Raw genomic sequence first — 15692 nt, 5'->3', positions numbered from 1 at the left:
ATCTGGGTAAGTCCGTGACAGGATTTCTGGTCTGAATAACATGAAAATCTCATAACTGTCAATTTCGAATTATATGAAATATGTTTACTTTGAAACTCACTAAAGATATTATTCTGTTTAAGTGTTTATTAGTAGCTGATGGATGTAGAGTGGGATATAGTTAGGATTTCCTTACAATAGTCACTTTTTTCAAATCATGAATTATTATTATTAACAAAGATGAGGAAAATGCATGTAAAAATGAATTATCTTTAACATTCTTTTAGTATTGTCTTTTCCTATGAACTGTTGACTTTCAAAAAGCTTTTTAGCCTTATTACTATGCTTTTTATTATTTGGATGATTTTCTGTCATATCCAATGGATTATTTAATAATATTTAAATAATAAAAAATTTAAAATTACTAAATACCACTATTTAACTTTTCTTCTGATTATGAAATACTCTGAAAATTAAAAATGTGATCACTGATTTAAGTGGGATGCACCAACCTAATTTTACTCTTATTTGATCATTTTAAGAACCACATAGTTTTTCTCCAACTGTAACTTCCACCAGGAACTTGAGACTTGATCTGTAGTAACTTGTATATTTCTGAAGCCAATTTGGGCCTAGATAGAACTCAGTCAAGTTCTTATTCAATTATAAGTTCTCCAAGAGCAGGGATCATATCTTTTTTATTTTTTTAAGAGCCTAATAGGTATCAGGCAAATAGATGTGGAAACAGTGGCTGACTTTATTTTGGGGGGCTCCAAAATCACTGCAGATGGTGACTGCAGCCATGAAATTAAAAGACACTTACTCCTTGGAAGGAAAGTTATGACCAACCTAGACAGCATATTAAAAAGCAGAGACATTACTTTGCCAACAAAGGTCCATCTAGTCAAGGCTATGGTTTTTCCAGTGGTCATGTATGGATGTGAGAGTTGGACTGTAGAGAAACCTGAGCGCTGAAGAGATGATGCTTTTGAACTGTGGTGTTGGAGAAGACTCTTGAGAGTCCCTTGGATAGCAAGGAGATCCAACCAGTCCATCCTAAAGGAGATCAGTTTTGGGTGTTCACTGAAAGGACTGATGTTGAAGCTGAAACTCCAATACTTTGGCCACCTGATGCGAAAAACTGACTCATTTGAAAAGACTCTGATGCTGGGAAAGATTGAGGGCAGGAGGAGAAGGGGATGACAGAGGATGAGATGGTTGGATGGCATCACTGACTCAATGGACATGAGTTTAAGTAAACTCTGGAAGTTGGTGGTGGACAGCGAGGCCTGGCATGCTGTAGTGCATGTAGTCGGAAATGACCGAGCAACTAAACTGAACTGAGCTGAATGCATATCAGGCACTTATTAGCTGTCCAGTAATGAATGAAGAATGTGCTTGTGCAGTTTTAACAGTTCTTTCCCTCTGAAGGTCAAACAATAATACTAGAAACACAGAATCCAACAGAAATAATATTTGTCTCAGCAAGTGACATGTATACAGTTCTCAGAAAACTGTTTCTGCCTTTGCAGTTGTGTAAGATTTTTAAATAAACTTCTGTACTGAGTGGATAAGATGGTGTATCCTATGCAGATAACCACAGAAACACTTAATCAGCAATTGTGAGAGATGAAATTCTCATTTTGAGGAAATGCAAAACAGTTGAATACATTTCAATACTTTGCCCGAGTATTTTAGCTCTTCTGGTCTTTTTTTTTTTCTTTTTCCTAGGCAGTTATGTTTACTGACAGGTGAGAATGTTTCACCTGTGTTTGTTTGGTAGTTGTAAACTCTTACAATGTGCTTTTTCCTTCCATGGGCCCTCTCTCCCCCTTCTTCTCAAGTAAGTTCTTGAAGCAGGATTATTTTGAAGTAAAGTGAGGTAGTAGAGAACTAATCGCTTTCTGCCTGCTCTTTCTAAACCATGTGGAAAGATCAAAGTTAGGATCAACGCTAATATTGTCAACCTATAAAAGAGCCCGTTCATCATGTCTAACTTTCCTTGACAGTATCTACAAAGGCTTCTGTATCTAAGGATGATTTTATTGTCAATATGCAATCAGGCAGGTCAATGTTCATTTCATTTGTGAAGAAAACCACATCAAGCAAATTTCATTATAAAACCTAGAAATCAATATACCTTTGTGCCAGTGTGCTCTAAATAATGAATGTGAGTTCTCCTTTACCGTGAAATAACATTTTTTAAGCATTGAATTTTTACTGAAAGAAGAAGAAAGCCATACTTGTTTCTTCTTGGACAGTATTTGGATTTGTTAGTCAGCAATATTAGGAATTACTTTTAGAGTCTATTTTGTTTTAAATATGTGTGTTGGTCACTTCGGAGAAGGCAATGGCACCCCACTCCAGTACTCTTGCCTAGAAAATCCCATGGATGGAGGAGCCTGGTGGGCTGCAGTCCATGGGGTTGCTGAGAGTCGGACACGACTGAGCGACTTCACTTTGATTTTTCACTTTCATGCGTTGGAGAAAGAAATGGCAACCCACTCCAGTATTCTTGCCTGGAGAATCCCAGGTACCGTGGAGCCTGGTGGGCTGCCGTCTATGGGGTTGCACAGAGTCGGACATGACTGACGTGACTTAGCTGTAGCAGTTGGTCACTTATGGTGTCTCTGCAATTTGACATTAACTAAAGTGAAAAAAAATATACAGATGTGTCAACTGATAAATATCAGAAAGGTGATAAAAAATTATAGCTAGCAGAAGTTTAATACGCATTGTTTCTGAACACTGTGATAAGAATTTTCATTTGATTTTTGCATGTAATGTTTTGTTAAGTTAATGTATTATTTGGCTGCATTGGGTCTTAGTTGCATCATGCAGGACCTTTCGCTGACAATAGTTGTGGTGCAAGGGCTTAGTTGCCCCACAGCATATGGGATCTTAGTTTCCTCGTAGCATGTTCCCTCCCTCCTTGTCCTCTGCATTGAAGGGCAGATTCTTAACCATTGGACCACCAAAAAATTCCCTGTATATAATACATATAACTGCCCTAGTACAGGAGCACATAGTTGGGTTACCTCGTGCTGTAAGCCACAAGCACCATGGAATAGATGTTTTTATTTCACCTAACCATTTATTATACATGTGTCCTTCCAATTGTGGTCTATCCTTTCACAGAGTTTCTGAAACCTTTGCTGGATTTTGTGTTCCATCTGACACAAGATGGGAGAAAAAAACGTGAGGATAGCAATAATGGTGTTACGTAGAAAAGGTATCTGTCCTTTTATCCATGTGCCATTGGTGAGAACTCAGTCATATGGTTACACCTAATTGCAAGGGAGTCTGGGATATGTAATCTGGCTGTTGGTGCAATAGGGAAAGGAAATAACCTTGCTAAACAAGGAGCCAGTCTCTCCCACAAGAGGGTGTTATTCCTCTTTTATAAATAAGACACTAAGGCTTAAATATGGTAATACCAGGTCTGCCTAACAGTCCATGTTTTTATGCACTGTCTGGGCTGAGTTCAGTTCGGTTCAGTTCAGTCGCTCAGTCGTGTCCGACTCTTTGCAACCCCGTGAACCACAGCACGCCAGACCTCCCTGTCCATCAGCAACTCCCAGAGTCCACCAAAACCCATGTCCATCGAGTTGGTGGTGCCATCCAAACATCCCATTCTCTGTCGTCCCCTTCTCCTCCTGCCCTCAGTCTTTCCCAGCATCAGGGTCTTTTCAAATGAGTCAGCTCTTCACATCAGGTGACTGAAATATTGGAGTTTCAGCTTCAACATCAGTCCTTCCAGTGAACACCCAAAACTGATCTCCTTTAGGATGGACTGGTTGGATCTCCTTGCAGTCCAAGGGACTCTCAAGAGTCTTCTCCAACACCACAGTTCAAAAGCATCAACTCTTCAGCGCTCAGGTTTCTCTACAGTCCAACTCTCACATCCATACATGACCACTGGAAAAACCATAACCTTGACTAGACGGACGTTTGTTGGCAAAGTAATGTCTCTGCTTTTTAATATGCTGTCTAGGTTGGTCATAACTTTCCTTCCAAGGAGTAAGTGTCTTTTAATTTCATGGCTGCAGTCACCATCTGCAGTGATTTTGGAGCCCCCCAAAATAAAGTCAGCCACTGTTTCCACTGTTTCTCCATCTATTTGCCATGAAGTGATGGGACCAGATGCCATGATCTTAGTTTTCTGAATGTTGAGCTTTAAGCCAACTTTTTCATTTTGCTCTTTCACTTTCATCAAGAGGCTCTTTAGTTCCTCTTCACTTGCTGCCATAAGGGTGGTGTCATCTGCATATCTGAGGTTATTGATATTTCTCCCGGCAATCTTGATTTCAGCTTGTGCTTCCTCCAGCCCAGGTTTTCTCGTGATGTACTCTGCATAGAAGTTAAATAAGCAGGGTGACAATATACAGCCTTGATATACTCCTTTTCCTATTTGGAACCAGTCTGTTGTTCCATGTGCAGTTCTAACTGTTGCTTCCTGACCTTCATACAGGTTTCTCAAGAGGCAGGTCAGGTGGTCTGGTATTGCCATCTCTTGAAGAATTTTCCAGTTTATTGTGGTCCACACAGTCAAAGGCCTTGGCATAGTCAATAAAGCAGAAATAGATGTTTTTCTGAAGCTCTGGCTTTTTCGATGATCCTGATTTTCTAGATATACCTGAACTTTCTAGGTATCTAGAAAGTTGGCATCAATTTAATTAATAATGTGGTTGGTCTGGTGTTGGATAGCAAATTGGGAACCTGACCTACTGACTGAAATTACTGTTTTAAAGTATCTGAAAGTCAGGGGACACCTAAAATGGTGGAGTTGAGAGTTGTCACCTTTTGTCTAGTTCCCCATTTTCTGGGTGAGGAGATTCAGGTCCAGAGGGATGAGATATATGGCTCAGCTTCACAAGCTGGTCAGGTTGGGAGCAAGGACTATGAGCCTGAAGCTCTTAGCCCATAGTTAGGTAGTTAGGTGTTCTTTCTGTTCCACTCCTTGCCTCTCAGAAGCTATATTGTGAAATAGCACAGAACTTGAGATTTCATTTGTTCTATTTGGGCCAAGTCCTAAAAACTCCTTTTGTTATTTAAACCCCAGTGCTTAAGTCCTAATTACCATTCAGTAATTACTTTACAGTGAACAGATGTGTGTTATTTTCTAAGAAAAAAGTTGGAATGATCTACACCTGTACCTTCAGCAGTGTTTCTCCACTGAGAAGTAGCAGTCAATATTAATGAATACGCTCATGTTGCCAAGGTCTCAAATTCAGCTGATGCTGATGTGCAGTGCAGTGTAAGGGTTTCTGTTGCCAACAGATCAAGTGTTCACCAGGCTCGCATCAGCTTTGCCAACTGCCAATCACCCAATTCTGCTTTCCCCCTGAAAAGCAGGTTTTGTTTTTCTGAAGTTAAGTAGTCCATTGGTGAAATGAGATAGTGTTTTTCTTATTGGAAATAATTTCCCCAGCAGCATAAAGTAACAAAATAGCAAAGTGAATCAGTTAAAGATGTATTTTTGCTGTGAGTGACTTAGTTGTACACATCTAAGATTACAGAAACTGGGATGAGGTTAGCAACAACTTTATCAGTGGACTTAATTTTTGTTTGGTGGGGTTGGAATGGACTGATTGCCATTCTGTAATCCTTAGTGTTTTCAGAAATGAGGGTAGAAAATGCTAGAAGGTTTGAGTGTGGAAAATTTGGTTCAGTGCAGCTTAAGGGGATACGAGTACAAATACTTCATTTAAAGTCTGCGTATTCCTATATCCTCAGATAATCCAGTGCTTCAGATCAGTTGATGTTATTTTCTTCTTCAATTTGGACAGTTGATGAGTAGATTATAGTAATAAATCTTAAATGGTGTCTTCATGATAGCAGTGATCAACAACTGATCAGGTTTACATTTGTTTAATATTGAACTTTTATAAATATCTGTCACTTTTTCCCTTGAAAGGGATAGTGCCACCCCCATCTTTCACTTTTCCTTTCAAAAATTAGTAATGGTGGTAAGAGAGTTTCTCAGATGAAAGGGAGGAAATTATGCATGACTGAATTTTGACATTATAAGTTGACATTATAGTATGAATCTTCCTAACATGACATTTGACAACATAAAGTTTGTCCCCCCCCACCACCACAAAGTCAGTAAAAGAGCATGGATTCTATGAAAACTATCATATAAAGTCAGCCACACTGATTATGTGAAGACTATCAAAGCCTTAGATAAGAGAGCATTTCTACTGGAGTATGGACTCAGTCTGTATTTCAGTAAGTACACAATAAGTAAATCTCAGTGTGCCTACTCTTCAGTACTGTTAAATGTAATGTGAGATCTTACTTAACAGTAATTTAAATATTGCTGTTAAGTTGAAAAGAAGTTCTGCAAAAAAAAATTTATCGTTTTGATTGTTAAAGTTATAAATATTATAGAGATAAATCCTATAGAAGATAATACTAATTCATATCCATGTATTCTTAACCATCTTTGAAAACAATTTAATACTTTGCTGTTTATTTAGAACCATTTTCATTATAGATACAGTCAAACCTTTAAGTTACAGATACAAATGAAGCTCCTCTCACCCAAGTCTCCTTCCTACCTCTTTAGAGGTATTAATTATCCTGGTTTAAGTGTTTTCCCTTCATATTCAAATATTTATACTTTTATACACATCTTTTTATACTAATATGTTTGTATATATACATATACACACACTATTTTGTGTTAAAATTTATAAACATGACACAGTGCCTATCCTGTTGCTAATTGCTTTCTTTCTCCCAATATTCAGTATGATCAACACTCATAGTAGTTCATTTTAAATGCAGTATAATAGTCTAGTGTCTGACTGAATCACATGATGCTTATCTGTTCTCATATGGCTAGTCATTTTAGTTTAAAAAATGTCGTTTTAACAATGGCAACAAATCCTCAGATGCATACATGCTTATGATGTAAACGTTTCTCTAAGAACACACCCACGGATGTTGAATCATTGAGTTGTATGGTATGTGTGTCGATTTTACTAGATACACCAGTGAATTGTTTTCTGAAGTGCTTGTACCAGTTGACATTCACACCAAGTGTTGAAGACTTCTCTTGTTTTGATTATAGTTGATACTATGCCCTGACTGGTTTTGGTTCACATACTTTCTTACCCCATAGCTACAACGTTTTGAAATCCTTGCAGGCTCAGCCTCATCTACTTTTTTTGAATAGATCTTGCCCTTTTGTAATAAGTTTGAGGGAGCTATAGCCCACTACTCTGTAGACCACCCACTCGGTGGGTGGATTATACCTGTTGCTAGTCTGGCCTTTACTTTGTGACTTAGTTCAAATAACAAGACTTTTTTTTTTTTTTTTTTTTTTTAATATGGCATGTACTTGGACCCACATTCTGAGAAGTAGAATACTCTGTCTCAAAACCTATTCCTTTAGGATCTGACATTAAATGTAGGATTCAGACTTTATCTAACTTCTTAAAGTTTCTCTTTCAAGGATTAAAGTTCATCCCCTTTTAGTTTGCTTCTTTGGGACTTCGGTGCAACAGGGCTTTTCCCCATCCTTTATCAATGCCTTATCTTCTTTTGGACTTCCTTCCTGTCTATAATATAGGAAGGTTGCTCTTTGTTATCATGCTTGCATGGTACTTCTCCTGGCACTTTCCTGGCCTGGAGGGCTGATCTGGTTCCCAACAAGTTGCTTTCTGCTGTGGACGCTGCCATTGATACCATTTAAGAAAAAGATTGATTGCTGTCTTTCCTGAAAGTGGTTTCATGCTGTTTGTTATACTCTTTTACAAAATCTGTCAATTGTTTGACACCTATTTTTCTTCCTTCAGAAAGTTTTGAAGGTCATGATCATTTCTAGAGCTATCAGATATTTCAATTTCTTCTTTACTAATGTGAACCTCATCTTCATAGATGTACTAATACCTGTATTCTGAACATCAAGCAGTAAATGACTGCTTTTGACCTAAATATATGGAGGTTATCAGAAAACCAAAGCCCTAAGAATAGCATTTTAAAGGGAAAGCAACCCTCACAAAAGCAGATTTTATTTTCCTTGATTTTACAAGTCAAATACATGTGTTCATTTTATAAAGTTTGGAAAATAAAACAGTGCGTTAAGAAAAAAGATTTTCATGAAGCTATAATTAACTTTCTGTAGCAATCCAGATGTAAAGATACACAATGTATATTATTTGAAAAAATATTTGAGTGCCTTCAAATGAGCTGAAGCTCCAATACTTTGGCTGCCTGGTGCAAAGAGCTAACTCTTTAAAAAAGACAGTGATGCTGGGAAAGACTGAAGGCAGGCGGAGAAGGGGATGACAGAGGATGAGATGGTGGGATGGTATCACCCACTCAGTGGACCTAAGTGTGGGCAAGCTCCGGGAGATGGTGAAGGACATGGAAGCCTGGCGTACTGCAGTCCATGAGGTGGCAAAGAGTCAGAAACGACTGAGCGACTGACCAACAACAGCAAAAATTGTTGGTATACCAAGAGCAGTAAGTAAATATAGATCTGCCATTCGTGGAGCTAAAAGTCTTCAGAAGGAAATGTTAAGAGATAAATAACTAAATTTGCAAAAGCAAATGGAGAAGTGGTGTGAAGATAAGAAAGAGGTACAGTGATAGCAATGTTGTGACTGAAGGGGAAGGAAGAGAGGGCTACGTGGACTGCTACATGGATAGAGGCTAATTGGTATTAAAGGGAAAGCCAGTGTTTTTTAGAAGAAAATATTTCAGCTGAGTTTCACAGGATGTGAAAAGCAGGCATGCGAAGATCAAGGAGAAGATTACAGGGGGCCAGGGATGCAGGTACAGAGTGTCTGGAGGCATGAAAGAGGTTGGCGTGTGCCTAAAGTTAGGAAGAGACGCCATCAATTCAATCACAGCTTTCTGTGGAGGAGTTAAGGGGAGATAAAAGCACAAGAATTTAAATGTACAACCCAATTTAATGATCGAACCAGTTACAGATAAAGTGAAAGTTTATAGATGTGCATTTTGAGATCAAATTATCATGGTATGTTTCTATTTTTAAAGAAGTTGGAAAGAGGTATATATTTTGTAATTTTCTTTTAAAATATTAAGTCTAATAATTGCTATTTTCCCATACATGCCCAGGTCTGGATGTATAGAAATTGATTTGCAAACTGGTTTAAATATTTGTAAAAATTCCTTATTGCTGGTTCTTTACCTTGTATACTTTTTCTGAAACTTGTGTTTATTGTGTTAAACCAAAGGGATCCTTTCTTCTGCTATAAAGGCAGAGTAAAATATAGACGTAACTAAGGAGGATTGTTCCTGATTCACCATTCTTCTCCCCCACCTTTTTCTCTCAGGAATGAAGTCCTTCCATATCTCATCATGCTAGGAGTGGCTTATCAGACGGTCCTATGGCAATTCCAGTTTTTCTTATCAGTTAGGACCAAAATGTGTCATCATGTTTTCTATATTTAGGAACTGTAGGAAGCTGTGCTGACATGTGGGATGTGAGGAACATCTGTTAAAGAGAATCCTAGAGTTGAAGGTGTTAAATGTTTAAAGAAGTGATGAGGCTTTGGGCTCAGCTGTCCCCTAGGTTTACTCAGAGCTTGCAGATGCTAATTCTCAACACATTCCTAGGAGGCAGATCTGCTCATCTGTGAAGGCCTAGATGCATGGAAATGGTGAACTGTTGCAGTGCTAATTTTCATGTGTCTAGCATGATGTGAACAGTAACTCTGAAGCAAAAGAGTTGGTGATTTTTATTTCAACCAGTTCCTTAACCTGGGACAGTTCTCTGTCTTGGCTTTTCTACACTCCTTGGAGTTTTCTTAAATTTTGGCCTGTATTAACAATAAAAGGAAATAAAAAATATGACTTTGTTTTTGTTGTAATTATGGCAATGTAATTTATAACAGATTTGTTTATTTACTTATAACTCATGATTATTATTCACATTGGAGGCTGATTTAAGCATTATTTTTTATGGTTGTTTTGAGCTGGATCATAAGTTATCAAATATTCCCCAATAAAAGATGGCATTTTTCAGAATTATAGACCTTAAAGTTAATGGAATTAGCTTTGCCAAATTCGTGCCATGATTCTATTTATTTCCCTATGACAACTTTCTTCCTACATCTAATTGTAGATTCTCTTTCCATTTCCTTTCCATTTACCAGGAGAATATTGTTTCCACCATCAGAAGACAAGTTTAAATGAGTTCTGTGTTTCACTACTTGACTTTAGATAAATACAATCTCTCATTTGTTTTTCTATGTTGTCACTCATAATGTTTCCTGCATCTGGTATGCTATTGTTTTAGAGCAAGCTGCCATACAAAATACCATATACTGAGTTGCTTGAGCAGGTATTTATTTGTCAGAATTACAGAGGCTGAGAAGTCAAAGACTAGAATGTCAAGAGATGGGGTTTCAGGTGAGAACCCTTTTGCTTGCAGATTGTCACCTTCTTCCTGTGTTCTTTACATGTTGAAGGCCAGCTTTGGTTTCTGTCTGTTGTTATGAGGACACAGATCCCATTGTGGAAGCCCTACCCACATGACTTCATCTAAACTTAATTACCTTCCAAAGGCTCCGCCTCCAAATGCCATGACATTGGGGGTTAGGGCTTCACCACATGAACTTGGGGGGATGCAAACGTTCAGTTCATGACATCTATCTTTCTCTTTTGTTAAGTTCTTCTACTCCCACTCAAATACTACTCTGATTAAGTGAAGTGAAGTTGCTCAGGCATGTCTGACTCTTTGCGACCCCGTGGACTGTAGCCTACCAGGCTCCATGGGATTCTCCAGGCAAGAATACTAGAGTGGGTTGCCATTTCCTTCTCCAGGGGACCTTCCCGACCCAGGGATCGAACCCAGGTCTCCTGTATTGCAGGCAGATGCTTTAACCTCTGAGCTACCAGGGAGGCCCCAGTAATCCTCAAATCATATCTTCTTGGGTTTGATCTTTCCATTTGGAATTACTGTGAAAACTTACCACTGTCTGCTGCCACCTGTTATGTGTAGGTGAGGCTGTTTTTGTTTTCCCATTGTGATAACAACTATTAGAGGGCATGTCATTTTTGTAAACTGCAGGCATTTGTAACTGTAAACTCCAGGAGAAGGTATTCTCCTAAATATGTATTTATGAATATTGAATGCAAATAATGAGGAAGTTTCTTAGTCAAACCATTGATGTCCTGAAAGTAATTGGCCTTCAAATATTTGTATTTGCCAGTAACAAGTGTTGATGAAAAAGTGGAAAAATCCGAACTCTCATACACTACTGATAGGATTGTAAAATAACATAGCTTTTTGGAAAACTGTTTGGCTATACCTCACTATTAAACATAAAGGTTATCATTTGACCCAGAAATTTAACCCCTAAGAATTTACCCAAGAGAAATGAGAACACAAAGCCACACTGTTCAAAGGGGCATTAGTCATTAAAATGTGGACTCATCCTAAATGTTCGTCAACTGATATGCAGATAAACAAGTATGTAATATTCATGTGATAGAATATTATTTGGAAATAAAAATCAATGAATTACTGATACATGCTATAACATGGATTAACCTTGTAAACATTATGCTACATAAAAGAAACCAGTCACAAAGGGCCATATACTGTATGGTTCCTCTTATATGAAGTTTCTGAATAGGCAAGTTCATAATGACAAAAAATATGTTGGTGATTGCCAGGGGCTAGAAGGAGGGGGATTGGGAATGATTTTGAACAGCAATGCAGGAGAGAACTTACATAGTTTCTTTGGTGGGGGGATGAATATTCTAAAACTCAGTGGTAGTAATTTTCTAACCCTTGAAAAATATTACTGTTATTAATCAGTAGTTCTTCAAATATGTAAATAAAACCTTCATGTCTCCTAGAGTGTTGAGCAGAAACCAAACTGAGTCAGAGTCAGGCTTTCTGCAAAACTTAAAATTTTGTTTATTTATTTATATGAGCTTTGTATTTATATCAACAATTGCTGACCTCATATAGGCTTTCTGAAAGAAAGCTGAGCTGAGGTGCATGGAATTTTTAAGACGGATTTTTACTCTTATCATCCTCCTTTCCAAACAAACTGAAGTCAGCACTGTCACGTTGGTCTGTACTCTTTATTCCTCTTCCCTTGTGTCTCAGACAGTAAAGAAAGCTACTTCAGTTCAGTTCAGTTGCTCAGTTGTGTCCAACTCTTTGCAACCCCATGGACTGCAGCACAGCAGGTTTCCCTGTCCATCACCAGCTCCTGGAGCTTACTCAGACTCATGTCCATCAAGTTGGTGATGCCATCTAACCATCTCATCCTCTGTTGTCCCCTTCTTCTCCCGCCCTCAGTCTTTCCCAGCATCAGGGTCTTTTCCAAGAAGTCAGTTCTTCACATCAGGTGGCCTAAGTGTTGGAGTTCAGCTTCAGCATTAGTCCTTCCAATGAACACTCAGGGTTAGTCTCCCTTAGAATGGACTGGTTGGATCTCCTTGCAGTTCAAGGGACTCTCAAGAGTCTTCTCCAGCACCACAGTTCAAAAGCATCAATTCTTTGGCCCTCAGCTTTCTTTATAGTCCAACTCTTACATCATGACTACTGGAAAAACCATAGCTTTGACTTGATGAAACTTTGTTGGCAGAGTAATGTCTCTGCTTTTTAATATGCTGTCTAGGTTGGTCATGACTTTTCTTCCAAGGAGCAAGCGTCTTTTAGTTTCATGGCTGCAGTCAGCATCTGCAGTGATTGTGGAGCCCAAAAAGAAAAAAAAGAGAAAAGAAAGCTTCTTAGGGACTTCTAATCCATTATGAGGGAATTTGATAGAATCCACCATGATGACTCAGGTATGGCATAAGGATTAGGACTCAGGTATGGTAGATATTAGCCTGGGGTCTAATACAGGCTATTGAGACTTTCTATGCCCCATCTTTGATTCTCTGGATGCAAATTTTGGCTCCCATTCTTGTTGCAAAACCAGGTTGTGTGCTGCTTCAGGGATTCTTGCTTTGTGCCCTAAGATTTCTCTAATATGCAGTGCAGTGTAGTGCTCAGTCATGTCCAACTCTTTACAACCCCACGGACTGGGGTCTGCCAGGCTCCTCGGTTCGTGACGTTTTCCAGGCAAGGATACTGGAGTGGGTTGTCATTTCCTACTACAGAGGTGTAATAATGAAGGGTTAATACCTCCTGAGAACCTTAACCAATAGGGGATGAACAACCAGTAAATAGATACTCCTCCAGTTGGTATTTTGAGTGGAAAACTCAAGTTATTTTCACAGTGTACGACACTGAGACTGACTTCTGCTTGACAGTGATGCTATCTGTAATTTAGTTACTTCATCTGCGTGAAATAATAATAATTTCCTCTGTGTAGGAAACAGTTGATATGTTAGACCTAAGACTACTATCCTAAGAGGCATGCATATGAGATTGACCTTTGCCCAATAATAATACAAATTTTTGTAATTGATAAGAGTAGCTCAGTATATATAAGCTGCCTATACAAATAATTTGGTGTATGTTGAATACCTGCTTTCTTTCAGTTGTATGGAATTTAGGTAATTCTAGCAGAGAGTACCTATGTGGCCAGCCCTCCTACAAACAAAACTAATTCTCAGGGCCCACACTGAGTCTCTAATCCACTTCTCTGGATAGAAAGATTGCAGACATGTTGATGCATTTTCATTGCTGGGAAAATGTACACTCTCTGTGACCACTTCATTGGGAGAGAGCATAAGGAAGCTTGGGATTTGGATTACTCCAGACTCTGCCTGTGGTTTTTTTCTTGATTACCTATCTTTGTTTTCTACTACACCATTGTCATAAATCTTACACACAAGTGAAGCTTACATGCTGAAACTAGCAAGCCTTTAATTTTAGGGGGAGTCTTGAGGACCCTGACACAGCTGCTGTGGTTATTTTGAAGAATAAATGAAATAATCTGAAAGATTTTAGTGCACTGCTTCTAACATCCTAAGTGTACCATGTATCTTAAGGTTTGCCCAGTTGTCCCCCATCACTCAATATGGGGTAGCAATTGGTTTGGGGATCCCAAGTTAATCAGATTAACTGAGTGTGTAGTGTGTAGGTCATATTAGTCTTGAGATAAAGAGATAGAAGGGTATTAGTACTGCTGGAGTTGGAATTTAACTTGATAAAGCTCAACACGGTTGCTTTAAAATTCCGGTCCTTTTCCACCGTCTTTTGCATAGCCAATAGGAAGTGCAGAATAGTAGCTGATGACTTTCCTGTTCTTGTCAACACAGATTTCCTTTCCAAACACTCTCTTTAAAGCCATTGACCTGAACTTTTCCTATACCTTGTTGAACTGATGCTATTTTCCATTTGCGGTGACCTTCCCCTCTTCTGTCAGATGCCCTCTTCTGACCACTCATCGTGAACTGGCTCATCCCCTCTCTCTGGCAAGTGATCACAGAGCGCTCAAATCCTGTGGGTCTCTCCTTTAAGGAAACGGAGTGCTGTAGTTTAAAATCATGAATGTGCGCATGAAGATCAAGGTTCTGCACTATGGGTTTATGTCTAATTTTAAGACCTTGAGCAAGTTACTTAGATTTCCTGAGACTCTGTTTAGTAGTCTGTAATATCAAGATGGTAGTTTTTTTTTGTTTTGTTTTTAACTTGCTGATCAACGGTGGATTGAGGACAGAAAACGAATTACTATACTGGTGAGAATGCTGTGTGGACACTAAAGCAGTGCACCTATGCTTGCCTTCTGAGTTCTTACTTCTTCTCTGTATGGTTTCATGTTGCCATTATTGTCCACCTTTGTAACGTTTTGTTTGTCTAAATAGATTTTAATCTCCTTGATTGTTTGTGCCTGCCTCCTTTGTGTCTTGACATTCCCTATGGTAGTTAGCAAAGTGATGTGCTGCTAAATGGGGCTCAGTTAAGAATCTTGTCAAGTTTATTGATGAGGACCTGGAATTTTGGAGACAGGTCATAGGGATGTCTAGAATAAAAAGAACGCACGGGATTGAGAGCAAACACTTTATGTACAGAGCAGGAGACAGTGAAGTGGCTGATTTTTAGGATTAGTGTAGGGGACTCCAGTCTGTACAGCTGGTTAAAGGCTTCTTCATTCGTAGGTGCTTTTGAAGTAAGTGCCCTGTTCCCTGTAATTTTGTTTCATCAATTGTGTCAGACATTGGTGATATTTGAGCCAAACAACACTTAGATTCCTGTTTCAAATGTATCATTGGCAAATGTTTATTACGGAGGGTCTGTTCTTGTGTCTTGTTTTTCTTATAGAGGTCTAAGAAAAGCTTTATAGTAGTGACCTATTAAAATTCAAGTATTATAAAGAAGGAGTAATATAGAATATTATTCAATGGAAAATACATTTTTAGCCATTGCTTTATTTGGCAAACATTTACATGTTCTTACTTTATGTCAGATAATGTAATAAAAACTTTATGCATATTTTTCTAATCATTCTAACATTCTGTGGAAAGTGAAGTGAAAGTTGTTCAGTTATGTCCAGCTGTTTGCAACCTCATGGACTATACAGTCCATGGAATTCTCCAGGCCAGAATACTGGAGTGGGTAGTCTTTCCCTTCTCCAGAGAATCTTCCCAACCCAGGGATCAAACCCAGGTCACCCACATTGCAGGTGGATTCTTTACCAGCTAAACCACATGGGAAGCCCAAGAATACTGGTGTGGGTAGCCCATCCCTTCTCCAGAGGATCTTCCTGACCCAGGAATTGAACTGGGGTCTCCTGCGTTGCAGGCAGATTCTTTACCAACTGAGC

At 38.7% G+C, this 15692-nt stretch overlaps 1 protein-coding gene across 11 annotated transcripts in view; it reads left to right on the top strand.

Moving 5' to 3' along the window:
• Positions 1-15692, top strand: part of CNTN4 (contactin 4) — a 971999-nt gene that overhangs the window by 111294 nt on the left and 845013 nt on the right. For 3 of the 11 annotated variants that reach the window (XM_070455647.1, XM_070455648.1, XM_070455640.1), the window contains exon 1: positions 8315-8454. The exons of the other annotated variants lie outside the window; for them this stretch is intronic. The gene's annotated coding sequence lies outside the window, so the exon portion shown is untranslated. Of the gene's footprint in view, positions 1-8314; positions 8455-15692 lie in introns of those variants that run through there. 11 annotated transcript variants of the gene reach the window in all.

Source organism: Odocoileus virginianus, chromosome 26 (genome assembly GCF_023699985.2).
Source record: "Odocoileus virginianus isolate 20LAN1187 ecotype Illinois chromosome 26, Ovbor_1.2, whole genome shotgun sequence".
NCBI lineage: Eukaryota > Metazoa > Chordata > Mammalia > Artiodactyla > Cervidae > Odocoileus > Odocoileus virginianus.
Note: the sequence above shows the minus strand (reverse complement) of the source record. Positions and strands in the feature narration are given on the sequence as shown.